Genomic DNA, 27,426 nt, shown 5'->3' on the forward strand with positions numbered 1-27,426 from the left:
TCTCTTCCGGAAGCCTGGCACTCCCACATCCCCTTTCTAATGAACTTCTTACCGTGCTTTGATATCACCAAGCCAAGTGCCAATGTCTTCCATGCAACCTTATTTTAATGAAGTTGTCTCTACAGCAGGTGCTTCTTTCAGGAAGGGACTATGCCTTCTATTTTTCTCTCAGTAAACCATAATACAGAGTGTCACTCATCATAAGTACCCATGATTACAAAATAAAATAATGAAAGAAAAAAATAAGCACACTTGAATGAGGAGCTTATGTTTTCTTTCAAAGTCTTTCCAAACCAGGCAACTGCAGGAGGGTCAACCCTGAACTAATCATCAGTGGCTGATGACAGAACTCTCAGCTGTTCTGAGAGCGCAAATCCCCAATTGGTCAGCCACAATGACACCTACTGGAATCACCAGTAGGGTAGCCTATACAGCCCACTGCTCTGCTTTTTTATAATTATTTTTCAGACCTTCGTCAGATCTGCTGCTTTGCAATACATCAGATCCTCCCTGAAATGACTTTCCATTTTTGAACTGATTACCACTTCCCGCGGTGTGATGATAAACCATTAGGAGAAAAAGAAAATATCACGTAACAGAAAATGTTTTAATGAGGAAGTTATCGTATGTTTATGCTCATGCTGATAAATCTATGTCTAACTGTCCAGGAATGCCATTTCCTCTTCAGTAATGAGCTAGGACACTAGAAAAAGGGAGTTTAATGGATTCAAGAAATTTGTTAATTTTGTTGTCCCAGGAAAATGTGGGTAATCCCCTTCAGTTAGTAAGAACAAAACAAAAAAATGAAGATGCAATGTATATAAAGATAAAAGTACATATTTTGGTTACTTTGCAAGGCCATAAGCAACACAATTTACTGCTGTTATGAAAATGTCCCTTCGGATATGTTAAAAGGCCCTTTGGGATGTGATACAGTACTGGGTCTAGGACTGTCAATACACTACGCAATACATACATACGTTTATATTTAAATTCCTAAATATAAGGAATATGTAAGTTCCCTCAGACACACATTCTTTAAGACCCATCCCCTGAGAATGAACATCACTGAGCTCTACTTTCCAACTCTTTCTTTGCTATGTTTATTTATCTGCTGGGTTCCTAGGCTAGAACCTCACGTACACTGGCCATCTCTCTACCAGCAGCCACACCCCAGCCCTCACTTCCCACCTCTTTCTCCAACACTCAGCAGTGAGCACTCTGCTCACAGGAGTGGGCTGTGTAATGTTGGTAATGTTTGTCCAGTGCTGTGGTGGTGGATAAAGGAAAGAACAACAACAAGTGACTTGTAAGGCAGTCCACCACTTTAGTATTCTCTAAAACCAAGGCAATACAGATAGTGCTTGAGGAGATTTAGAAAGAGAGAGAGGAAAGGAGGGTATTGTGCAGGCACTCAACTTATCATATCCATAGAACAGGCAAAGCATGATGAGGTGACACTGAGAGGCCTGTGGAGGTTTTAAAGCAAAGTAAAACCAGCCCAGCTGCAACTATGCTCTCAGCCCAGCTGGGCACTCAGGGCACTGCCTGCAAGAGCAGGCAGCTGTGGATTTTATCAGCATGGAATGTGAAGTAGGACAACTGTGGTCACGTCCATTTACCTCCCAACATGTTCAGTGCCAAAACACCATCAAGTGTTTCAAGCCATGGCTACCACTAACGGTTACCAACTTTCTATGATACCACAATTCATGGCAAATTTCACAGCATTCCTTAGTATTCCTCTTAAATTCTAATATTAGATGATTTATTGTCCTCCCTCTATTCCCAGTGGATGAGGGAGGGAATGTGGGGAGGTGGCTAAGCACTGTTGGTAATCTGAATTTTTCTCTGCCACAGGATAAACTGAGACCTTGTAGGCAAGACACAGTTTAGATCTGAGCAGTTATTTTCACAAAACACAAACTGCAACGTTGGGCTTCTTAAGAGTAGGAAAGTAATTCCTGATGGCTTCCTGAGACCAACAGGACTCTCCTCCTCACAGTTAGACGCATGGTGGCAGCCAGCCAGCCCTGTGCCTGGTGACTCAGGACACAAGTTTCTAGCCTCATGGTCTGATAGGGGAAGGATATTCAATGTGTAAGTTTGGGGCCTAAATGGAAGCAAGGGCTCTCTAGGCATAAAATAGGACTCTATAAAAAAAGGTACAATGAAAAAGCAAAAATTGATGTTGCATTTGTCTGGGTTTTCTGAGCCTAAGATTTACTGCCTTAAATACTTCCCTTCAGAATTTGCTAATGTTTTAAGATTCTTTATTATTTGATTTGGAAAATTATCCAGGAAACCATTAACAGAAACACATACAAAAAAAATGTTGCCAGACATTAACAGAAGTGGAAAGAGCACTACCTTCCTTCGATGACAACTCCCAAAGCAATTTCGCTGTTAAACAAAGCCAGGAATCAAAATTTGCATTTAGGCACAACTGAGTACATACCTATGTAGATATTTGGAAGAATGTAATACATTTACCGTTTCTGTGTTAAAAAGGCTTCATGGAAACTACAAAAGGTAAGACAAAGAGAACCGTACAAAATGAAGGCTGCACACATCTTTGAAGAAACAATAGCACATTACTTCTGCTAAGATCAGACATCAAAGCAAGAGCACTGCTGCCCGGCCTTAATTAAAATGTGCTTCACTAAATTCTCCCTCTACTCATCATTCAGGAAGCTGGACTGGATGCAATCAAAGTCAAGTGGGTGCTAAAACATACCTAAAAGGCACCCACATCGGTGAAACATCAAGCTTTGCAAAACAGAAGGCAACCAATAAGAATCACTTTCAAAGCACATGCACCCCTGAATCTAGGTAAAAACAACATTCTCTCTTGAACAGATTAGCTGTTTACCAGGCAAGCTGCCTCTGGGAGAATGCATTTCAGCATAGAATGCTGGAGTACAGGGATATCAACAAAGAGAGATCAAATTAAAGAGCTGACACTATGAATAGCTTGGTCTCATGCATAACCGTGCTTTTCATAAGAGATAAAGACTTAGAGTAATTACCATGAACCGAGACTCCTTCACTGACCTCCTGCTGCAGCCGGAGGTCCTTAACCACCGATGCTCTACAACAAAGACAAACGCCTGCTCTTCTGTGTCTTATTCCTTCTTTACTGTTACCAGCGAAGCACCTCACTGTTACAGGAACACAGTACAGTACCTCTGTATCTATGTCTCTAATGCAGCATAAAGATTACTGTGGAAACCTATCCAGCAGGCGGAACAGCAGCACCAACCACCAATGAGGAGAAGGCACATGCAGAATCCAGCACATGCTCTCTGAGGCTCAGCCTGTCAGCAGCACTTGGGAAGCTGCTAATCTAATTATAGCTAGTTTGCTAGCACAGAGCTACTGGAGCAAAGCGCAGAAGCAAATTAAATTTTAATAAATTAAACCCAACAGACAAAATCATCTTGATTTCTTGTCATTCTGAGGATTAACGTATCACCTTCTAAATTGTAAGTAATTTTTAAAGCACATTCTCTCCCCCCCAATTTAGAGAAACAAAGAGTGGTTAAATCAGGATGGTACTACTGGCTTATTTACTTTTAACATATTAGCACTGAAGAAGAAACACATCAATACCATGGAATTATTATGAGTGCTCTAAAATCCAAGTCTCACGTTATTTATTCTGATTAGCAATTTTCCACTTGTTTATCATAAGGGCTGATTCGTATCTCTTCAATATAGTTTAAAATGTCATGCAAATTTCTATCCATAGTATAAAAGTTCTAATCATGGTGTCAAAAATCATAATCTTGACTATCATGATTAATAATAATTCAGAACTACAAGGGATGGGAAAGAGATCTCAGAAGTCACTGCCAAAGAACAAGGAACTTGCCCACTGTATAAATGAGTGTCAAAACTCATTCAAGAAGCCAAATGGTGTGAGGGCCACGGAGATGCACGAATGAAAAGTCTGCCTTCTCACAGTCAGAACCACTGGCTTTAAGCTCTCCGTCTTCTACTTCCTAGCTCTGTGACCTTGGGCAAGTGTCTGAATGTCTCCGTGTCTCAGAAACAGCAATAAGGGCCAAATAGATGGTTTCCTGTTAATGAGCTGTGAGCACTCACACAGAGGTTGGCACAGGGAGATTTCTAAGTGAGTTCTAAATTAAGCAATTATTAAGTTGTGATCTTCTTACAACTCCGCATTGCTGTCCTTTCTAGGATCACAGTAGTCCAATGAAGGGTCTTCTCCACTGCCCAGTTTTTTTTAGAAGACCCTTCAGAAGTAAGAGACATGACAGGCTAATGGTAGACCTGATGTACCACACAGGACCATAACTCCTATTCACTTAGGAAGGCAACCTACTTCTCCTTGAATATATAACGTCACTAATTTCACTTGATTCTATATGAACCAATCATAGAGGAAATTTTCAAGAAATTACAGACATTCAATTATATTATATTAGTAATTTGCAGTATGGACTAAAGTATATACATCTCAAAAGTATTTTCTACAGACTATAAATGGGGGGTGTTTATAATGAGGAAACATTTAATTTAACTTAACAAATTTATGTAAAAAAGGGACAAAAGTCAGCCAATCAAATGCAACTTTTACCTGGCATTTCCTGTATATTTGTTTTTCCTTAATTTCCTGTATATTTGCTTTACTTTAAAGTTGTTTCTTCTAGTTCTAAAAAATTAACAGTCATAGGCCGATATGAAACAAATCTGCTAATCTATTAAATTTAGCTTCTATAATTCCTAGATGCTATGTCTATGAATCAGACCAGTCAAGTTCCAACCGTTCATTTCTGTAATTTTTACTCTTCTGATATTTAGATGAAACTGTTAAAGAAGTTTACATGCTGCATTGGCATCATGGTTTGCCCAAATATTCCTTCAGTGACCATGGGTAATGACCTAATGACTAATGACCAAGGGACATGTCACATCCTTCCATCTTGTGTATTATATACTACTGGGGTTTTAAAAAGGCAGCAGTGAACTTCAAAAGAAAGCACAGAAACTGATGATTTATGCACTCAAGAGTGAAAAACTGCAGAGATGCTAACAAGGACACCAACTCTTGAACAAAACAAGATAGAGACTAGCCTGCCAAAGACACTGACTGCTGATTTTGCTACAGTGAAGCACAGAGCATGTGGATTATCTAAGAGCGGCTGCCATTATCAGGAAGTAAAAACTCCAGGAGGAACCGGGTTCAGCGGTCTGGCCTAAGGCACAGCTCCCAGAAGGCTGCCAGCCTGCGGACTAGTAACACTTCTAGGCATTTATCTAGGAAACATCTAACAGCTTCCCCCTTTCTCTTCATTTCACAGACTGCTAGCTCAAAATAGGCACTAAAAAGCTGTTTGATTAATTCGTTTCATGCTTCTTTTGTGTAAGACATTGAACAGACTTTCTAAGGGAAGGAAGCAACTGTCCTTTCTTAGATCTTACCCTCCATCACATTCAGACACCACGCTCGTTTTGAAGTAAGTCATGGTCTCGGCTGGGATACAGCTCAGTGGCACAGGGCCTGCTCGGCAAGTGCAAGGTCCTGAGTTCAATTCCCAGTACAGAAAGAAAGAAAGCAACCAACCAACTACCCACAGTTCACTGGTAATCTTTCTTATTGGTACTCTGCTCTGTGTGTGAGTGTGTCACTCTGGGAATAAATACTTTTATCTTTGAACCTCGGTCAATTGGTCAATTCATCCTTGATGCTAAAAAGTCACTCATTCACTTAATGACTAGTTTGGAGCACATATTAGGTACAAGGACGTGTGTTGAGTATTGGGAATATTGTAGAGAGGACAATGGGAGTGTCCTGATTCCTAACAGAGTCTGCACTAGGATGCAGGAGACAATCATGAAATTAATTAACAAATTAGCAGTTATGGTCAAGCAAAACAGTGCACGGCAAGTACTAAGGGGCATGTAAGCAGGGATAAGGCTGGTTTTCCTGTCCTTGGCTGACCTGAGGGTAGTGGCCTTCAGGACCTGTGAAGGTCATGGTGGGGGTGCCGCAAGGGCTCGAGGACAGGATGCAGGATGGGGGAGGAGACCCAACAGAACACACAGGAAGAACAAAAGGTAGCCCAGATCTTGGAAGCCCAGCAACTGACTCACTCACCCCTTCCCAATCTCCTTCTTCCTAGTAATCGATTGCAGTGATCTTCCCAGAGAAACATTCTCTGCCCCCATCTGGCATGGAGGATGAGGGCATTTGTGTTTTACACTTGCCACCCTGAATGGAGGAAAGCAGTCAGCACAGAAACCGTCTGGGACTGCACTGTGTGGATTTCCCCAAGTTGTGTTCTGATGGTCTAAATCTGGAAAAGGAGGGCCAGAATGCAAGTAGCCTGTGTTTTCAGAATTTCCGTACAGAATCCTACTAGTTTTTTTTTGTGTTTTTTTTTTTTTTTTTTTTTTTTCTTTTAGGAACAATGTCAACATTCTCATACTAAGAATGGACAGGGAAGAGGGATCTTCCGCCGACTGGTGGTCCACAGCAAGCCTTGGGTCTCAGCTCACAAAAAGCATGTGGGGCAACATGGGGCAGCTTTTTCACTGTGGGAATTCAAGCCACAGTGTGGACTCCCTGCACATGGAACTGGGCAGAAATCATCCATCAGCTCCCCAGCTCTTGTGCGCACTCCTGCAAAGATGAGAAAAGATACTCAGGCTAGGAAAGGCTCCTCTGATCCCTGGGTTAGGGTAACTGATGGGCCAAGGACAGGCCAGTTGGTGCTCTTTCTGCTCTGTTCTTAACACCAAACAGAAACTCTTCTTCATTTTTTGAAAAGCCTCAAAAGGCTATTCAGTAGGTGGATGTAACATGCTTAGGATGGGAAAGACTGAACAAGCTGATGGAAAGTGCTTCAGCTGTCGCAGTGACACGCAGAGGCCTGGTTATCCTCCCTCTTCAGATAACTCAGTATCGCTGATTGCTCATCATGAGGTGAGTCCACAGCTTACGAAGGTCCCTAGAGGGTCCCTGTGCATCTGTCTGGTGCACTGTGTGACTGAGGTTGAAAACTCCTGGGAAGCTGCCCACCAAGAAAGACGGTGGATCTGGAAGGTCAGCCTACTATGCTGTGTGAGAAGACTGTATGTGCGTTCTCTGGGGGACTTGGGTTAGAAACCAGCACTGTGTCTTCTGAAAGTCTAGCATTTTCTTTCCTTCAATCAGGTTTTTATATTCCTGGTAGAGGGATATATGAGCGTAGGGACGGAGGAGCAAAAAGTATGAGTTTGGGTGGATAGCTCAAGGGATAGAGACAGAGACTACTAGCTCAGCAGGTAGGTTCCACAGTCCTACTCTGAAAGGCTAGTGCTGGCCACCTTGTAAAGGTATAGAACCCTGGCTACCCTGGGCTGTCTTCAGACGTCACAATGTATCCACCAGAGCTTAGATACCACAGCTTAGATACCTAGCGGACTTCCCAAAAGCTATTTACCTTTATGGGCTGCATAGTAAGGGCTGACTGATCGACTTCAGACCACAGCGTTCACAAGGATTGTCCTCCAGGGGCAATGTCTCCCTCTTTGTAAGGGTGACTTTTCGGCTTTATTCCCCTATAATAAAATTATGAGGCTTAAGTACTTTAGCTTCTCTTGATGTTTGTCATTCCAACCTGCCCAGTAGAGTGTAAGTCAGTACTCTTGAAATTTGACATGACTTTATTGGAGGTCCACATGCCCTAGGATCATCCCAGTTATGCCTGTGCAACCAAGACTCGGCTATTTTTCTAGTCTTGAAACAAGAAGTCACAATGTAAAGAAAAAGAAATACTTAGGTATGGGACTTTCAAAAAACTCTTCCCAGACAAAATTTATATTGGACAGGTCTCATTCTGCCCCTGTCATCTTTTCCTAACAATCTAATGTTCTGTACCTAGGGTGCAAAAGGAAAAAGAGGCCACAACACACATCTACCTGGCCTTCAGATATTCCCCACTGTGCTGAAACTACTGAGCCAGCTCCTGTGTGCCCCAGAAATCATGATCCCCCTATTTACACTTTGGTAATTCTACAAAAGTAGGCAAGATGCACACTCTGGCAATGAACCTAATATCTGCTAAAATAATGGTCCCCAAAAGTCTCTGTACAACCTGACCCAAACTAAGAGGAACCCACAGAAGGGTTTCTGGGCAAGCAGGCAGGAATAAATAAGAGCTATATCGCAATCATGCAAGAATTTTTCCCCTAAAAGCTGAAAATGCTGAATGATTGGGCTAATATAAAGTTTTGAAATTCTAACGCAAAATGCATTCTTTTTTTGCACAAGGCAACTCAAGAAAAATCTTCATTAAACTGGACTTAGTATTTCATAGTTATAATTTACACACAATTACTTTAGAAAAACATCTTTTTGACTGACCTGTCCTCTAGAGCCACTCTCTTTTACCTGAACAATTAATCCTTAATTGTTACAGTGAAATACTCAATTACAAGGAACTCTTTTAAATGTCTCACTGCACATAAATTTAAGAACTACACAACAAAGAATTTCCACATTATCTAGAAAAAGCTTCCTGTTTTCTTTTACAGATACTTACACAGGTCTGTACATTAAGCATGGGCTCATTCAGTTGATAAGATGCACTTGTATTTCAAACACAGGTAAATACTTGTTTATATCACAACACAAATGTCCAAATACCACCTGGACAGTAGAGAACCAAGCATGAATGAACATTTGCCAATTTAAAAAAATGACTGTTACTAGCAACAACAAAAGCCACATACAGTTGAATGTTAAGAGTTACAAATTGATGTATCATAGTACTGCACTTCTGTTCAATTTATTTGGGTTCATGTATCTGTGAATACACACAGAAAAAGTCTAGGAAAACTACTCAAACATGAACTGCACAGCAGAGATGGTTGACTTGTCTTGTTTCCTACTGTTATCACTAACACTAAATGTAAATTATTTGAAAAAGCTTTGTAATCTTTTCCCATTAATGAAAAAAAAAATCCCTTTTAAGTAGGAACACTTTGAATACCGGTATAGGGGTGCTGGGAGTCGAATTCACAGAGCTTTGTGTATGGCATGCCTGTGCGTGCTTTACCATTAAGTTAACACCTTCTGCCCTAGTGTCAAGCTTTCAGCAAGTCACTAGTAACCTCCTGAAAGCCTCATGGGTGGATTCCTTTAGCTTCATACTCTGGTCATCTGAACTGGACCTTCACCAATCTCTGCAGTGCTGCTCAGCTTTGTCAACTACTCTGAGAGTGGCAGCCTCAGAAAACAGGATTTTGATGGCCATCCATCACCAGCTGTCACCCAAACTACTGGGCTGGGTAGTTTGGAATTGACGGTCAATTTGTTGATTATTATTAGAAAGCTAAGTTTGGAATTGCTGGTCAATTTGTTGATTATTATTAGACAATAGAACAAGCCTCTGCTGGCACCAAAGCAAGTTCTCATTGCTAAATAAGTCTCAGGTATGACATTCCTTATTTGGACAATCTTCTCCTTTTACCTATAAATATTATTAAACATCTGGAATACACGGCCAGATTTAAGTGTCTGGAAACAAACCAGCAAGTATGGGGAAAATGGAAAATAATTTATTTGGACATCAAGTTAGAAACACTAGCATGACTCAAGATGGGCTAGAACCTTCACACCTTTCTGAAGTTTTAGGGATTACTACTACCACAGAGAAGATTCAATTTAAAATAATGTAAAGAAAAGCAATTATACCTCAGTGTGCCCGTTTATACTTACTGTATTTTTACTTCTACAGTTTTGAAAGTTTTGTGAATCACTGCTCAGTATCATTAGTAAATAATGGTTCAATGGGTTTCAAATATCAGAAAAATAGTTCCCTCTGTATATGTATGTTTTACGGTTATTTTTACTCTGGGGACTAATTTTTTTAGCTCTACAATAGAAATTAATGGGCAATCTGGATTTAACAGAAATTTGTTTCAAGCATATTGAGCTCTATCACATGTACACCATTTGTTATGTAATTATCTGTAAAGCCAAAACTTTTTTCCTCTGTGTAACAGCATCCCACCCAATTTAACTGCAGAATAAATTGTGACTCTTTCTGTATTTGGATTTCTTATATTTGTCCTGTTTCTATTTCATACAATAATATACAGAGATCCTAGTCTATGTTTTCATTTCAATAAAGAGCCAATTTTTAAATTATACAATCTTGTTAAAGGTAGTTCCAATAATTATAGAACTTTTTCATATTTAGTAGTGTTATTCTCCTAGACCACTTATCATTTAGTGATTTTAAAAAGAAAAATATTGTGTCTTTATAAAATGAGAAAGTTATTTGAAGAGAGAAGTCCTTTGAAAATCTGAACCTGAGAACAGTTTCTAAAGAGCAAAATCTGTGCCACTTATTTAGGGAGCTTTCTTAGACTAACAATATGTGCTTTATAGATACAATAAAAATAATTTTAAAAAAGGATCTTCCAAACATTACTGGAACAGTTTGTGAGTCTGTGATGACATCTGAAAGACAGTTTTGCAGATGTGGGTTCTCCCTATCTAGGCCACCTTCTCTAAGCCCCTTTGCTAAGCAGAGTATCAGGGGGAACAAGCAGATGGGAAAGGTAGATTTTATGGCTATATGACATCAGCTTTGAAACTTTAAGTGAGTTGACATTACTTCACAGCTTTCGGAGGAGACTTTCTTGGGTTTCTTTGTTTATTTTTAAAGTCAGATTACAAGCTAATTTGAATTTCAAGTATTCGATTGCATTCCTTCGGAATGACTGCTCAGGGTCTCTGCCAAGTCAGTACTCCCCTTCCAGGGAAGAGCCTATCATGGATGTTGTTTATTGCAAAGCTGGAGTCAAGCCCACATAGGTGATTTTCGTACTGAAGCATATACAAGGCTTTTAAATTAATTTCCCAGAAATGTTCTGCAATAGAAACACAAATGGCCCAGAGTATCTAACAGATTGTAGAAAAGTACTACAGGAGTACAGTGGGAGTAACAGAAACTGTCCACTGATACTTCAGTGGTGTGGTGCACAGTTTACCAACTGATTATCTTCCTCCCAATGATTTCTGCATTCGGGTTTCCACTGCTGTTTAAGCTTGCGAACAACTTGAATATATACAGGAAGAAAATGTTAGCCTCATAAAGATGGTACCTGGTGTCCCATGATGGTGAGTCACTGCAACACAGAGCTGAGATGATCAACTCAAAAAGAGGAAGAGTTTACTTTGGCCCACAGTTTTGGGGATTTCAGTCCATGACCAACTGGCCTTCTCTGCTTGGACTTTTGCCACATAAGACACCATGGTGAGAGGATGTGAAATAAAGGCCTGTTCACTGTATGACAGCCAGGAAACAAAGAAAAAAAAGAAAAGGAAAAAGAGTGGTCCTATTATGCTCCCCAAGGTTACAGCCCCATGACCTCAGACTTCTCACTGTGCCCCACCACTTAGAGGTTTCCACTATTTTTTAAAATTTTATTTAAAGAAATACTAAACAAAACAGAAAATAGGTAGAAATGATACATATGTTCAGAGAAAAAAGTAAACACTAAGAAATCACTAGTTGATGTTTACATATTGTCATTTTACAAATAATTGTTTAAGACACAAAAATGGAACTTGTAAAGTGGGGATTCAAGCAGCGAGGCTGCAAACAGTTCTGTTCAATTGTCCAACAAAAGCTTAGTAACATGGTTGTCAATCCTATACACTTAAACATACATGCAGTTATCCATATCTTCATTTATGTTTAGATTAAACAAACTAAAGCAGGTTAAAACCATTCTGAACAAAGAATAATAGTATTGCTGGATTTCATATCATGACACTCCATGATCAGCACTGGGTACTGTAGTGTCTTTTTTTTTTAATTTAAAGAAAGACTAAAAAAAAAAAAAAAACAAAAAAAACCAGAAAACAGGTAGAAATAATGCATAATTTCAAAGAAAAAAAAATAAACAGTAAGAAATCACTAATTGATGATTACAGATTGTCTTCTTACAAATAGTTATTCAAGATACTAAAGTGGAGCTTATAAAGTGGGGATTCAAACAATGAGATTGCAACCAGTTCTGTTCAACTACCCAACAAAAACTTAGAAATATGGTTATCAATCCTATACACTTAAACATTCATGCAGTTATCCATATCTTCAATTATGTTGACATTGAATAAACCCAAGCAGGCTAATATCACTCTGAAGAATAGTACTATTGCTAGGTTTCACATTATGACACTCCAGGATCAGCACTGGGTATTTTAGTGTCTCTTTTTCTTCAAAATATCTGTTCATTTCATCATGTGTCATAAGATCAGTTCTCATAAACTGTTTATAGATTCTACACATGCATGAGTCTTAACGTGTATTTCTATCCTTTCTATATTAGAGGGAGAAATAAAACAAAGCAAGGCAAAACAAAACATAGTCCTATAAACACATGAAATAAACATATAAGACTATTGTACAAAGAGTTCTACCATGGTTCCTGTGTTGTCTCTTGCTATCTCCAATAGAACTGGCTATATCATCAAACAGTATAATTATGTCAGAATATAACAGTATGAATAAAAACACAACTTTGTATATAGCATAAAACTTCAAAAGCTGGCAGTTATTAAACCAGAATATGTATCGTACAGTCTTAATATTCATTTTCAGTGTAGTTGCCTATACTCTCAGACTTGCTACTATCAATCATTATCAGTTTTGAATAAAATTTTCTCTGCCTCATTTTTGTTATGCTCTTTTTTGCCTTTAGTTATCTGCTTATCTTCTTCATTCTGTTTTCTGCTCCATTCACTGAGGCCTCTCTGCCATTGTTCCTGGAGTCCTAGTACTTTTCTCTCTCTCTAGAATGCCCTGCAGTATTCTTTGTAGAGTTGGATTGGTGGTTGCAAATTTCCCAAGTTCTTCTTTGTCTTGGAAGCATCTTGTTTCTCCATTAATTTGTAGGGACAGTTTAGCAGGGTGTATCAATCTGGGATGGAGGTTATTTTCTTTCAGGGCTTGGAATATTTTGCTCCAGGCTCTTCTTGACTTGATGGTTTGTGTTAAGAAGTCTGCCGTTATTCTGATGGGTCTTCCTCTGTAGGTTGTTTCTTGTCTCCGACAGCTTTTAATGTTCTTATACTGAATTCCTGGGATCTTGATTATTATATGCCTGGGTGTAGCTCTGTTTTGGTTGTAGGTGGCTGGAGTTCTGTATGCCTCACATATCAGAGTATCATTTTCTTTTCCTACGTTTGGGAAGTTTTCCTTAATTATTTCTGTGAATAACCTTTGTAGTTCCTTTGTTTGTATCCCAGCTTCTTCATTTACATTCTTTATTCTCAAGTTATAGATCCTTTTGTCATCTTATAGCCTTTGTATTGTTACTGCTTGTTTCCTTGTTATTTAATAAAGATTTCCCCTTCATAATCCCACATTGCAAAACTGTCCTCCAGTATGGATAATCTATCCTTAGTTTTTTTCAAGCTGATTTGCCACCTTTCCATAGAGTTTTTAATTTCCTGGTGATCTCTTTGAATCTGTTTCATGTATTCTATATTTTTTAATATTCTTCACCAAATGGTTCTCTCCTTTGAGTTCCTCCCTTCTTCCGTCTGTGTCTGCTTGAGAGGTGCTTGGTATCTCTTTTATTAATCTTCTTATATCTTGCTTTATTTGCCTAAATATTTCACTTTTGAACTCATCTATGAGGTCCCGCTGGTGCTGTGTCTGATATTACATGTTTGCTGTTCTCATTCTCCTTCGTATTTACCTGTCCTGGGTCTATGTTCTCAGGGCTGGGACCTGGGGACTTTTTGTTGTTGCTTCCTCTTCCCATCTTTTTTGCTTCTACCAGGAGGCCCCAGTTTCTTTCTTTGTTGGTTACAATTCTTCTCAAGCATGCTGGCTGGATGACCTGTCACACTGCAGCGTGCTAGTGAGTTGCAGACAGGGACAGTGTATGCTGGCCCCTGCCCTCCAGATCAGTCAAGCTGCTGTGGCCTGCAGTACTGTATTACTTTGCGCCACCTCCCCTCCAGACCAGCCAAACCTCTGAGGCCCCACTGGGCCAGTGTGGTTAGTGTGCGCTACCGCTGCAGGGACTTGACTTCAGATAACCTATTGGGTCTCAGCTGGGTCACATGACCCAGGCCTAGCTCTCTCCACCAATCCCATTCGGGAAGGGAACAACTGACTGAAGTCACTGCTGCCTCTTGTACTTGCCAGTCCTGCCCAGTCCCAGAATGTCAGTCACCGGAGGCCCCCTATTTATGGAATGGCTCCACTCCCATCAGTCACCACAGGACAATGTAGGCACCCTGCCAACCCAGCCCTCGATTTTGCTCGCCGACCCCTGAACTCAATGTTTGCTTTTTTTTTTTAACTTTAACTGCGTCTCCAGTGAGTCAAATTGGCGGGACCTCTGATGGCTCAGCACATTGCCTTAATTTCTTCTTGGGACAAGAGAATTCATCTCCCTCTCTTGGGGCTCCCCACTCTGTATTATGTTGAATTCTAAGTTAACTATCTCAGGGAGCTTCTGTAGCCAGCTGTTATCTATCCGCCATCTTTGTTCCTCCTCCAGGTTTCCACTATTTTACAACAGCACCAAGATGAAGACTAACTAAATACATGTACTGTTAGTGAAAATTCAAGATCCAATCTATAGCTTAATTTATTTTGTCTACAGGGGCAAAGCTTATCCACAAAGTAGATCTCGGCTTCTCTGGGGAAAGGAGGTAGAAAATCTTACAGGCCTTACTGCTCCATCACCAGTGATGGTGGTCTGGTTGATAAAAACAAATACTGCAGCTCTCATCCCTGACATCCGCTAGTTGACAGATCCAGAGTAGAAGGTGGACAGAGGGCCTTCCTCCTCACACCCCAGTTGGGGGCAGGCTGAGGAGGTAGAGAGGTGAGATAAGCGAGACCGGGCTTTGATTCATAACCGTCCTCTTCTTAAAATGCCCTCATTTTCAGCAATGGAACTTATACAGAATTCCTTTTATGTCCTTGTTCTTTTTGCAAAGCAATTTCTGTTCTCCCAAAATCTACTGCATACTATATATTTTTGCAAGGATGTATTCTAAAAGGAAACAATTCCATTGACATTCAAGAAAAAGCAACAGAGGCATTGTCACTTAAAATACTGCATGGTCTTGGGGCTGCGAAATTAACTGAAGTTTCAGTTCAGCTATCCTCTGTTTTGATTTACTAGTTAAGTGCAGTTCCACAGTCTCATTCATGCTTTTGTACATATTTCTTTTCAGCATAATTCTCTGACCTAAATTGCAGTGAAATGGAATGTACTGCACCAAATATTTCTTACCTGAACAAGCTGACGCCATCCAACTGCACTAAAACATTCTACTGTAAAACGCAATGTCAGAATCATGCATTAGTGACGTGCTTTTGGGGGAGTCGTGAGCTACTGTGCAAAAGAGGAGATGGGGGGTCACCTGCACTCACGGTGATGAGGAAGTACACTGCTCAGAGAAAGACAGCTAAGTGCTTCTGCAAAGGAACTATCACAGTATTGTGCTGTAAGAATAAACAGACCCCCCCAAGAAGTGTGAGATGTGAATCTAGAAAGAGATCCAAAGATGAACTGGTTTTCAAAAAATTATATATATACACACACAACTGAACAGAAAACAAAAAGTATTTTCAACAACACTGAAACAAGTAGATTATCTACTGGGTGGGGGCAAAAAATACATTCAGGCCCCTAACTTACACCAAAAATAACAACCTGAGAAAGACCACATACTTTGTAAAGTTAAAAACCACACAGTATGTAGAATAAAATAGGAGAATATTTTTTACAACCTAAAAGAAGATAAAAGTTTTTCAGTGTAAAATACCAATTGTAAAAGTGATAAGTTGGTCTTTTAAAAAGGTTTAAATGCCTACTCATCAAATGATACTTTTATAAGTGGAAAGGCAAGATTCTGAGAGAAAATAAATTCAGTACATACACAATACCTGAAAAAATATTTAGCCAGAAAAAATAAAGACTCCTACAAATAAGTAACTTATGAAACAAACTGACTTATGAAACAAAACAAAAACAAAGAGCAAAAGACTTCAACATGCATTTCACAGAAAAGGAAATAGAGACGATCTATAGGCACATGAAAAGTATCTGGAGCATTAAATGTCAAGGAAATACAAATAAAAACTATAGTACAGTATTTCATAGACACTCAAATGGCTAAAGTTTAAAAAGATAATTCAACACGTCGACAAGGATGTGGACCAACTAGATCTATTAGTACTGCTAATGGGAAAAGCTTGCCAATTTCTACAAAATACCTGCCATCTGACCCAACAATTCCACTCGTGAATATTACTGAAGATGTAAGAAAACATGTACACAAAAAGACTTTTTCAGTAACATTCATGGCAACTTCATGCAAAATGTACAACTGGAAATAATCCAAATGTCCACTAAGAGAAGGAGAGACAAACAAACCGTGGTATATACATATGATAGGATATTATCAACAATAAAGGACAGGGAAAGTGCCTCATAGACATTCCATCGAATGAAACACACCGGAGTAGAGAGTCCTGGTTCAATTTCACTCACATATATTTAAAGACAGGCAACCGATTTATGATAGAATGTGCAACAGTGATTGTTCCCAGAGCTAGAAAAGAGCGAACCAAGTAGGAAGGGGAAGTAAAAATTTTCTGGGATGATGACAACCTTCTCTATCTTTAGAAGAAGTTATCTGAGTGTATATATTTGTCAAGCATCTCAGAGTATACACATAAGACTTGTGAATTTTCCTACAAAAGAAACTTATTACACCAAAGAGTAGTGGATACAGTACTTATTAAAAAGTTTTTTAAAAAGCTTTTTAAAAAGTTTTGTCTGATCATGTGAATAAATTATTTTAAATTCCACTGAAACTTAAAGACATCTTAATTTATATATACTACACAAAGAAAAAAGTGGTAACTCAAATGCATATGCACCTATGAGTTATGGTTCATATAATTCAGTGATACACTTCCTTGTTATATTGAATTATTCTATAAGGACCCGAGAATATTTCCTATTCCTATGTATGACATAAGGTGACTGTTGTAAATATTCCTTCAAAACATCTTCCTTTTGTATTTCCAAACTAATATTTTTGTCTCTTCAGTTTTTGTTTGGCCAATGTTTCTTTTGTCTTGTGTGTATAAAAAACTGTCTAATGGAGGAAACTAATACATATTTCATACAAATACAATATATTATAAAGAGAATATTATATATTCTTTTTTCTTCTTGATTTCAGTATCACTCAAAGTTGGGCAACTTGAGTCAAAGGAGATTTTAAAAACAACCTGGAGTTGATTGTATTACTGGTGTTGATGAATTTACATTAAATTAACTTCACTAAGTTTCTTTTTAAGAACGGTCATCAAAGAAGCTACTTCATAGTTTCAAAAGAGGAAAGGAAGGTGAGACCAGATCCCTGAAACTTTTACTAAGGGGATGTTATGCCTGTAGAGAATTTAAAAATCAAGAAAAGCTCACATAAACACAATTCTAAAACATGCCCATGACAAAATACCTTCTCCCTGGGGCCAACTGTTCCCAGGGCCACTATGCAAGACCACCCATAGCAGCGCGGGCTGGTGTGGCCCCTGCAGATTACAAGAAAGAAAGCAATATATACTCAGATTGGTTCTTCTACCCACTAGTGGCCCAGGAACAGCTGGGCTTTCTGGGCTACTTCTAAACATGCCTGCCCCATGCTGGAAGACAATAACCATCTTGTTCCACAAGGCAGACTCTACTGCCACAACTTTACCATGTGGGAAACCTACAGAAAGATCACTAAGCTTCTCAGGCCATCACCTAGTAGGAGCAGCATGAAGCACACATTGGTAGTGAGCCCCAGAGAAATTCCTTAGAAGCAAGAAACCACAGGACTCCCTCTAAGCTTCCAGGATTAGCTGGTCTTAAGAAACAGACTGAGAAGAAGGGAGCTGAGAAACTGGCAAACAATGACTTAGAAGTTTATCTTAGAAAATCAATCTTTAGGATTGAGTCATAGCTGTATAAGAAATAAAAATTTAAAAAAACATTTAAAATAAAAATAATTAGAAGTCAAATACCTTAATAAAGAAGTCTTAATTTGCAAAGTCCGGGCTATAACAGAGGAGTGGCCTTGTTGCAAACCCCCGCACTCAGCTGAGTGTGCACAGTGAATCTGGCCCCTCCCAAGGACTGCTGGGAACTGGCCCCGAGCTGCCCAGAGGAGGAACTTCCTGAAGGGGCTACAAGATCATCCACTCAGTGCTCTAGGGAGGAGGGGGGGGGACAGGCTGTGAGTCCACTGGGGGAAACAGAGCATCCCAAGCCACCCATCCCCAGGTCACATGGCAGGGTGTGCTTTCATGGTAGTGAACTTGCTCTTGGCCAGAGTGTAAATAAATCAAGCCGTAATTAGATTTTGCAGCATTGAACAGCATCCCCCTGTGGCTCACATTTACCAACTGTAGAGAGAAAAGAAAGACAACCCCTGCCAAATAAAGATGTAGGCTTCCTTATTCTGAGCCCAGCATTCTTCCTCGGGCCCTCAATGAAGACAGGAGAGGAGAATGAGGTAACACACAAAACTCAGGCATCCAGACTGAGTGAGGAACCTTGAGGTGACAGGAGAGGCTGGGATGGAAAGAGCTCCAGAAGAGACAGGAGATGTCACCGTTACGTTTAAAAGCAAACAGGCAGCCAAAAGTACACAAGGCACTGAGCATCAGTTCACATACACTCTGAGCGAGAATAAAAATGTAAACCTTCAGAAAAACACTGAAATAAATCTTCACAGCAGCAAAAGCAAAGGTGTGTGTGAGCAACAGCACGTGAAGCTGAGCCATCTAAGCTTGGCTGGATTTCATTTAAGCAAATCCAATCTTCACTTCAGGTCACAGCCATGTCACTTTGGGGCAATTTATAAGGAAGGCTTCACAAGACAAGTGAACTGTACCCTCAGAAAGGTTACCGTCTTAAATGTCACCAAGCTCTCCGAAAATGCACCTCATAGTTAGACTTACATAAAATTTCAGTGATCTCATTTAGACTTTTTATTTTGCACTTCCCTACACTTAATAAGTTTTAAAAATTTAAGTGGTACTAGACAGCCTAACAACATCTACATTTTAATGATTTTAAACCACTGTATCTGATAGATGGACTTGTCCTCACAAATTTTAAGTTAAAATAATAATTATTCTGAAATTGCTTAATGACTACATATTTTAGTTAAGAAATTATGTGTTCTAGGTCAGAAATTGGCACTTTTCACATAGGACCCAGGAGCAAATCTGACTTACAAGCAACTATAGTGTGAAACCAGTTGCAATCAGTGCAGAAATTAACAATGTCATCTATGTGCCAATAAAACTTTATTTGCAAAATAGCTGGATTTGGCTCAAAGGCCACAATTCTGCCAACCCTCGACTTAGGTTAGATGAAAAACATTGTTATATCCAACATACATTGAAAGGAAACTTCCCAGCAAAAAGAAATAATAAACACAGTATTACTGCAAGCAAAGCTTCTCAAGTGTCTGGAAGTTACTAATTTTTATTGTGAAACGTAAGATACACAAGTGTCTGTCCTTCCTTGCACAGACCACATGCTGATCATGGCTGGAAGCAGTGTCCCCCATGTGAGGCTCCAGGGGCTGAAGAAGTGTTCTGCTTACAAGAGGGTGCTTCATGCGTTCTGGACTGGCCCTTAACATGTGCACCCTAAAATGAAAAGAATCACTTGTGTTGCACAGGAGCACAACTGATTGACTCAGCTTCAAAAGAGCAATGAAATGCCACACTTGGAAAAACATACAAAATGGTATGGGAGTGAGCAAAAAAAAAACAATGTGCTCTTCTCAGATGACACAAAAGATTGCTTGTGCACAGCTTAAGGAAAGTTAATGAAAATGTAATCTTGAGACCAGGAATAATAACTATTTAAAAGTCCAAACGGCATAAGCAGTAACCCCAAAAATGGGGGAAAAAGACAAACAAATAAAAAAAGTTATTATATGAAGACATAAGAAGGGTGTAATTGTTCAAATGAAATCCATTGAGGGATAAAAGCACCCACCCTCAGCACTGCACATCCTGTGGTCAGACCCCAGCATAACTCCCTCCAGTAGCTCACACAGAGGGTTATGCTGGACCCCTAATACTGCAAATCGGGGTGCACACAGTGACATCTGCAGTTTCCCTGATCCCACTGCTGTCTGGAGCATGAGGCCAGCCTGGCCATCTTGCTCCAGGCCTCATTTGAAAGGCAAACTATAGGAAGCCTATCACTCTCACAGGCCACTGCTTGGAATCCTTTTTGAAAGGAGAGGATCTGAATGCCTATTTCAGTTCCCAGAAGGATTTTCTATCATTATTTGTGTGGTTATTTTAAAAGGGATATTACTTGGAGAATTCTCTATCAGCTGTAGCAACTCAGTAGGTGATTAAATATCTCATTTGATCATACTAGGTGGAAAAGTAGAAAAAAGGGAACTGAGAAAATGCTGTAAAATAATTGTGAGGATATATAAATAAGAATTAACCCCAAAGGAATGGATGAACTAGAGTTTACTGTGAGAAGAACAGATCTTCTGCTTTGGAAGGACTTGGCTCTCCCATTCCCACCATCAAGCTGCTAGCAACAAACCCACTAGCAGATGCAGACTGCAAGGGCATCCAAGGAGCAATCTCCCACCACCCCGCAAAGTTTTTGTCCTGTAGTTTTGATCTTTTCCTACCTGCTAAACCTGCAGCATCTAACCTCCTACTTTTGTGTGTCTATTTGTTTAGTGTGTAACTGAACAACTGTAGAGAAACATACTCAGCTAGTAGTGGGGAGTCTTTGAATCCCATTCTGAAAAGCCAGCCTGCTGATCTATTACATGGTAATAAATTTGAGGATGAAGTGTTGTTAGCCCTGTGTGTCCAGGGAAGCCATATCCATGGATTTGATCAAACTTAGCACAAAAATATTGCTATGACTTAACTTGTTTAATGTTCCCAGAGAAAATTAAACTATAACACTTACCAGATGCAACAGCTTAAGGCAAAGCAGGAACGTGATCATCACAAGAGTGACAATGCAAGGCATTACTTCTTAGTGGTTATCCTAATGAGGGCTAGATATTGATTTGGATTATGCATATGGACTTACTATGCTTTTCTTTGTAACAGTTACAATTAGACAATACAAAAAGGGAAAACATTCATAGCGTAGAGATCACTGAAAATCGGTAAGTTGGGAAATTTTCAGACACATGAGACGCGTCCAGTGAAGAACATTTTGGTCTCTTTAACAAATAACTGCATATGCAGGGTTTCATCTCCAGCTTTACGCCCTCAACCGTATGATCCAGTACATAACATGGTGCACTGAACAGAAGTGGGATTTTTTTTAAAGTGAGATGAAGTCCCTGAGAGTAAGAGGGAACACCTTCATTTCCATCAGACCAAACCCTGAACAAAAGCTTATGATGAAACAAAACCACAGAGATAAAATGATTGAAAATATTTTACTGGAGTACCAAGGCTCTATTCTTAAACCTTTTTCTTGCCTGTCCACACTGAGGAAATCTTAGCTATGGAAACCGTAAGTCCTCCAACGACTCCCTCTTTTGTAAGTTCTGCCCATCTTCTGCAATGAGCTCCAAATTGGTACATCTAAGGACCACATCACTGTCTCCATGGGCACATCATTAGCTTCTCCAAACGAACCTGTGGCGGCCTCCCAAGCTCCTCACTGCCACACTCCTCTCCACTAGTTATTGGCAACCTCGTTCTCCCAGCTGCTAAGGACTTTTTACTACACTGTATATCACTGTTGTCATTAAGTTCTTTTTCATATATTCTTTTTCAGAGTATTTTGAAAACCAGATCATTCTTCACCACCAATACTGGCTAGACTCTTCCAAAGCTGCTATCACTTAGGGTCTCAGTGACAGGTACCTTTGCTTCTAATGGCTCTTGCACCTCTCAGTCATCTTAGTATAACCACCTCACAGGATAGCAGGAAAATCTAGGTCACACCACATTATTCCCAAGTAAAGTGGCACCCTGGTTCACAAACTCAATTCGCTCCATGAGTCTGGTCACAAACTGAACTGGACGAGAACGAAATGCAAAGCACTGTTTGTTGAACCTAATGCCTGAATTTGATTTGGTTCTCATCCAACTCAGTTTATGACCAGCATTAGGGAAAGATTGAAGTTCATGAACCAAGGTACCAACTGTAACTTCCCATTGCCTTCCACAATAGCCAAAGCTTGGAATGGTCCCTCTAATCTGAGAGCTCTTTGATCAAACATAGGACACCACTTCCACACTTCTTAAACAGCGTGTCACCCTCATGGTTGCTCCTTCACACCTGCCAGGCACTGTTGCATGAGTTTCTCTCTCTGTCTGGGATGCGTCTTTCCCACAGAAAGCCACAGAACTCATCCTGCCCTGTCCAGTCTGACCCAAACATCCCACTGAGACCTTCCCTGGTCCAGTGCATTAGCTTTCTGTTGTCTGTGTAATGGACTCTGCAGCCGAAATTTATTATCTCATAGCTGCAGCTGGCGACTGGAGCACTTTTTCCAGCTGACTGTAAGCAGGGGTCACTCTCATTCTCCCAGACGCTGCTCCCAGTCCTCTACCACATACCCTTCATAAAACAGCAGCTCCTTCAAGTGCAGTGGGAGAATCTCTTCTCCAGTTGCTGAGGAAGGGTTTCATATAAGGCGACTCATCATAGTTGTGACAGCCACCACCTCACGTAACTCGGAGAGTCCTGGCCACCCAGACAAGGGTCGCCTAGAACCGTGCCACCATCCTCCCTTCAACTCCACCCTGAACCCTGCTTCACTGTCCTCTGTTGTACTTTATAGCATTTGAAACACTGGATTTACTTTGCTTCTACATTCTCTGCATCACCTCACTGACACATAAGCCTCATGAGGACCAGAACTTTGTGTCTATTTATTTACTGTTATATCCTCAGCCTATGAACAGTGCTTGGCTCAGAGCAGGTTATCAATACTGATTAAATCAGTATAACATTCACTACATCAGCTTGCTTCAAAATATCAGAATCCCAACATTTCCAGGTCTACCGCTTAGCTGTAGATTTCTATGTCTTTAATTCTCATTCCACATCAGAACTTCATTAAGTCACATTCAGAAACTGAATGGTATCCTTCCCATGGAAAGAAAGTGATGTAGTTTGACTTCTAGTTCTACAACAAACATGGAAAATTTTAACCAACTATGTGGTGAAAACTCCACACTGTGTATTTGTAAAACCAGCACTTTAGAGTTACGAGAAAACAGATGTATTCACTCTCTGGTTCTCAAGCTCACAGACAATTTCTGCTGTATTTTTGTATTTAAAAAAAAATTCTTCAGTTAAATAGTAGAAGAAATAGGAAGTAAAAGCCAAACTTCCTTTAAATATTGACTCCAAGCAAACCACAAGTATGTGATTTTTGTCTGTGAGTCAAGAAAGAAAGAAAGGACAGATTCCAGAAGAAATAAACATCTTATCGCTACAGTACTTCATGTTATAGCTCTATTATCCACTTATTTAAAAGTATGCTACATTTTTGTGAGAGGAGAGGGAAAATGTTAGCTCAAGAGCAAGACACATGAAATGCAACTTCCTGTAAAATACACATTTATTCATTTCAATCCATGTTCCTCTAGTTAACAGTATTTTGGAGATGATTTAACACACACACAAACACACACATAGACACACACACTTACTTCATAAACTGTAAAACATGATTTACCTGACAATGTACCCTGAAAATCACTCCCTATAGGCTCCCCCAAAAGTGACAGAGGACAACCCTCAACACAGTTCCTAAACAGCAGTCTAATGTTCTTTTCTTCTTTTTACATTTCCTCATTCTCTTTTTATTTTACTAGCACTGCTACCATTAATGTAATTCAAGAACATAACACGTAAGCCCAGATAGGCTACACCTCCTTGACTGAGCTGTAAAAATTATAGAATAATTTGAAATTTTGCAGAATGCTTGTTATTGTTCCCCAAAATTGTATACTATCTCATTCTTTATAGCCTTCACTGTTTGCACAGGAAGAAAAATCCACTGAGTTTCCATTTTCTGCTTGAATAGGTTTACTCTTAGAATACTATTTGTTTTGTTTGGAAATGTTCATTACCATCATCAGTGCTTTCTCTTCTTACTCTTCCATCCAACTTTCTTTGCTTTAAAAGTATATTAACAATGCAGACATCTACCTTACAATCATATTTATACCAACCTCCTAAGTTCAGAACATGAGACTGCAGGAGCCTACATACTATCATGCAAATTCTTTTCAGTATTTGTAAAACCACCAAGCATTGTGTAATGGGGCTACTAAACATCACAGTAAACTGTGACCCTCTAACTGCTGTTTGGCAGAATGGCATAGTCTACCACAGACTTGAGATATCACAGACTAGAAGAAAGTATCTAGAATTTGTATCTAGAGTCAAATTGTCACCTACTCTTGTTGATCTCTCTCCTTACAAAAGTGGTGAGCAGACGACAGAAGCTGCAGTTTAGGGCTGGGGACATGGCTCAGTGGTAGGGAGCTTGCCTAGCATCCTGGGCTGGGGTTACAGTGCAGTACAGAGCACTTCCCTAGTATGCACGAGGCCTTGGATTAACACCCAGTATAAGATAAACACACTGTTGCTCCTCACATAAGATGTACACATGGACCGACTTCCTTCTTCGGATTCAAAAGTTGAACTGGCAAGGAAAATATTTTGTGTGTGGTTATATAGCACACATTTGTATATACACATATACAAATATGTATTAATATTTCACCAAGGCTTTCTAGTTACCTTAGGTTAGTGGGAGGACTGAGGACTATACTGAATACGGATTCTGAATCCACATAGTAGAAAGAACCCAACACGTGGAAGAATGATCTTGAGTTTACATCTAACATTAATGTCTATCCCCTCACAATCCTTCTGTTAGCATCCATAAAACGGGCACTTTTCAGAATGGCCACAAAATGCACAAAATATGTCTGAAAAATGAAGGCCTAATGAACTGAACTATGATTTCTTATCTTGAGGTCTACTGTTATATATTAAGATCTATTAAGGGGTGGTTTTTGACAATTTAATAGCATAAAATATGAAAACTCAATTACAGCTACTCTAATGTGGTCACCATACAATGAATATCATATTTTGCTTTTCTTATGTCCATAAAATGGTAAAAAAAGAAAAATTTCTCTGCTAATGTCTACATGTTTGCATTCTTCCCAAATCCATGTGTGACGGTATTAGCCTTGGGGATCTATGAAAGGTGATTAGGGCCCTAAGCATAAGAGATTAGTGCTCGTATGAAAGAGGTCTCAGCGCCTCTCCCCTTACGCCGGGAGAGAACACACACAAGACTCCATCTGCAAGGAGCAGGCCCTGTGTGACACTGCATCTCTGCAGCCTTTGTCTCAGAAGTCCCAGCTTCCCTAACTGTGAGCAATACATTGATTGTTTATAACTTACCCAATCTAATGTACTTAGTTATGGTAGGCAGAACCGATAATGACATCTTCTTTGAAGGAATCCCTGCCTTCTGATACTACAATCTTATCATAGTTTCGTAAGACAAACGCACTCCATACAGCACAGATGTCCAATGGTCCTTGGACTTTAATCAATGAGTAAAACCTGAGTTGCTGTAATTCAGAAATGGAGATGGTCATCAGATGGAACTCAGGGCTGAACTGCTTCAAGGCATAGTATAAAATGGGCCCAATTTAGTAAAATATCACACATAGCAAAGTTGTACAGAAGCCTGTACTTTGCCCCTTGAGTACACGCAGTGTACGGTCACATCACCTGATAATTTACTCATTTGGTGAAGATTTTGTGAGCACCTATTAGGGGCCGGATTCTAGGAGAAGTCAGTGAGCAGACAAAACTCTGCCCTCAGAATGCTGAAGCTGCCATTCCACCAGTTCCCTTTGTAACTAATGGGATGCACTGGCAGGGGTGTGGCTAGCTTGTTCAAAGAGGAGGACTCTGGATTGACAGCCCTGATTCCTGCTGACACAGACAACGCTGCTCTGAGCTCTAGGAAAACAGAACTCACAGGGGCCACAGGGGTTAGGCTGAGACCTGCCACCTTTCCCTTCCTGAGTAGAGCAATAATTACTCTAATTGCACAGATCTGCACTGCACCACCTTACTGTCAGATTACAATTAATTACACTTCACTAATTTTTAAAGTAACTCCTTAACAGGCCATTACATTTTAGCTTTTAACTAATTAAAGCTACTTAAAAAGTTTCGGTATTTGGGCCACTTAGCTCATTCATAAAACTACAGTAACATAAATTCTACAAAAACTAATAATGCACACATTAAATCAGTGAGAGAATCTGAAGATTCTCTTTTCCTTCACCCAGAAATTTGGCTTTTGTTTCATGGGAATTTCCAAGCACTGCCTGGTTTTTAAATATAACTGATACTGCATTAAAGGGGACCATGGATCCCCTAATCCAATGCATTGGTGAAACTCAAAGTAAATCTCTGCTGAAATATTTCAAATTGGCTTTTATTTTGGGATTCTACTAGGTGAGCCTATAAATTGCAAAATTACAAAGCTGATTACTTTGTTAAGTATTATGCCCCAGTCTAGTCCTCTAATACCTACCTAAATTACAAATACAGATACTTATTTTGACCGCTGTTTTATAATTTTAACAGCTTCTCTGTTTACACAGAACTTGCTGCTTTCACATGGACATTTTAATACAGACAAATCTGCAGTGTAAAATCATTACTTCACACATTTGGAAAAGACAGTTTTAATGCACTGAGGTGAGCTTATAAAACAAACTACAATCTTAGGTATGTTAAATATTCTCTATTCACGAAAGTTATGTAAAGCAGTCCAATTAAGGTTGCACTTACAGTTCTTCAGGCTGCGCACTGTGCACATTCAAGGTTATCATGAACATGGTAGTCTACATAAGTGACTCACTATATATAGGTATAGGGAGAATGTGAGCAACCCAGGTATCCTGGGTATAAATTCACATGGTTATAGATAATCGCTCCCAAGGCGTGGGAGCGAAGAGTCTTATACAAGGCCCCCAAAACACATGTACGTATCAGTTAAGTGATATTCATATTTGCTGGCTTAAATACCTGCCATAAAAAGATAAATTCATATTTACCCCAACAGACAGACCAAAGGCAAAGGAACTGGGGAGCATGTATTAATATTTTAAAGAGACAGTACAGGATAGCCTTTAAGAGAACAGAATTCTACAGCCAGCCCAACTGGGTTCAAGTTGTATTTTGTACTTAGTGTCTCTGGGACTCTGAGCAAGTTATCTTACCCAGAAAAAAAAAAAAAAAAAAAAAAAGATAGATAGGTAGGTAGATAGATGGATAGATAGATATCTCAAT

At 39.7% G+C, this 27,426-nt stretch overlaps 1 protein-coding gene and 1 long non-coding RNA gene across 9 annotated transcripts in view; one reads left to right on the plus strand and one right to left on the minus strand.

Annotated features, from left to right (window-relative positions):
* The window catches only part of Fam110b (family with sequence similarity 110 member B), a 137,682-nt gene that overhangs the window by 64,535 nt on the left and 45,721 nt on the right, over positions 1 to 27,426 (minus strand). Inside the window, exon 1 of one of the 8 annotated variants that reach the window (XM_013148470.3) lies at positions 7,452 to 7,569. The exons of 5 other annotated variants lie outside the window; for them this stretch is intronic. The gene's annotated coding sequence lies outside the window, so the exon portion shown is untranslated. Of the gene's footprint in view, positions 1 to 3,029; positions 3,257 to 7,451; positions 7,570 to 27,426 lie in introns of those variants that run through there. 2 more of the 8 variants (XM_013148471.3, XM_005002004.4) reach the window with 2 other exon arrangements.
* LOC134478148 (uncharacterized) lies at positions 3,361 to 5,683 on the plus strand. The gene is made up of 2 exons (XR_010050609.1): positions 3,361 to 3,485; positions 4,828 to 5,683. It is a non-coding gene; the product is annotated as an uncharacterized LOC134478148 (long non-coding RNA).

The sequence above is a fragment of the Cavia porcellus genome, unplaced genomic scaffold (genome assembly GCF_034190915.1).
Source record: "Cavia porcellus strain 051 isolate PalLab524CR breed Dunkin Hartley unplaced genomic scaffold, mCavPor4.1 scaffold_11, whole genome shotgun sequence".
In the NCBI taxonomy this organism is placed as follows: domain Eukaryota; kingdom Metazoa; phylum Chordata; class Mammalia; order Rodentia; family Caviidae; genus Cavia; species Cavia porcellus.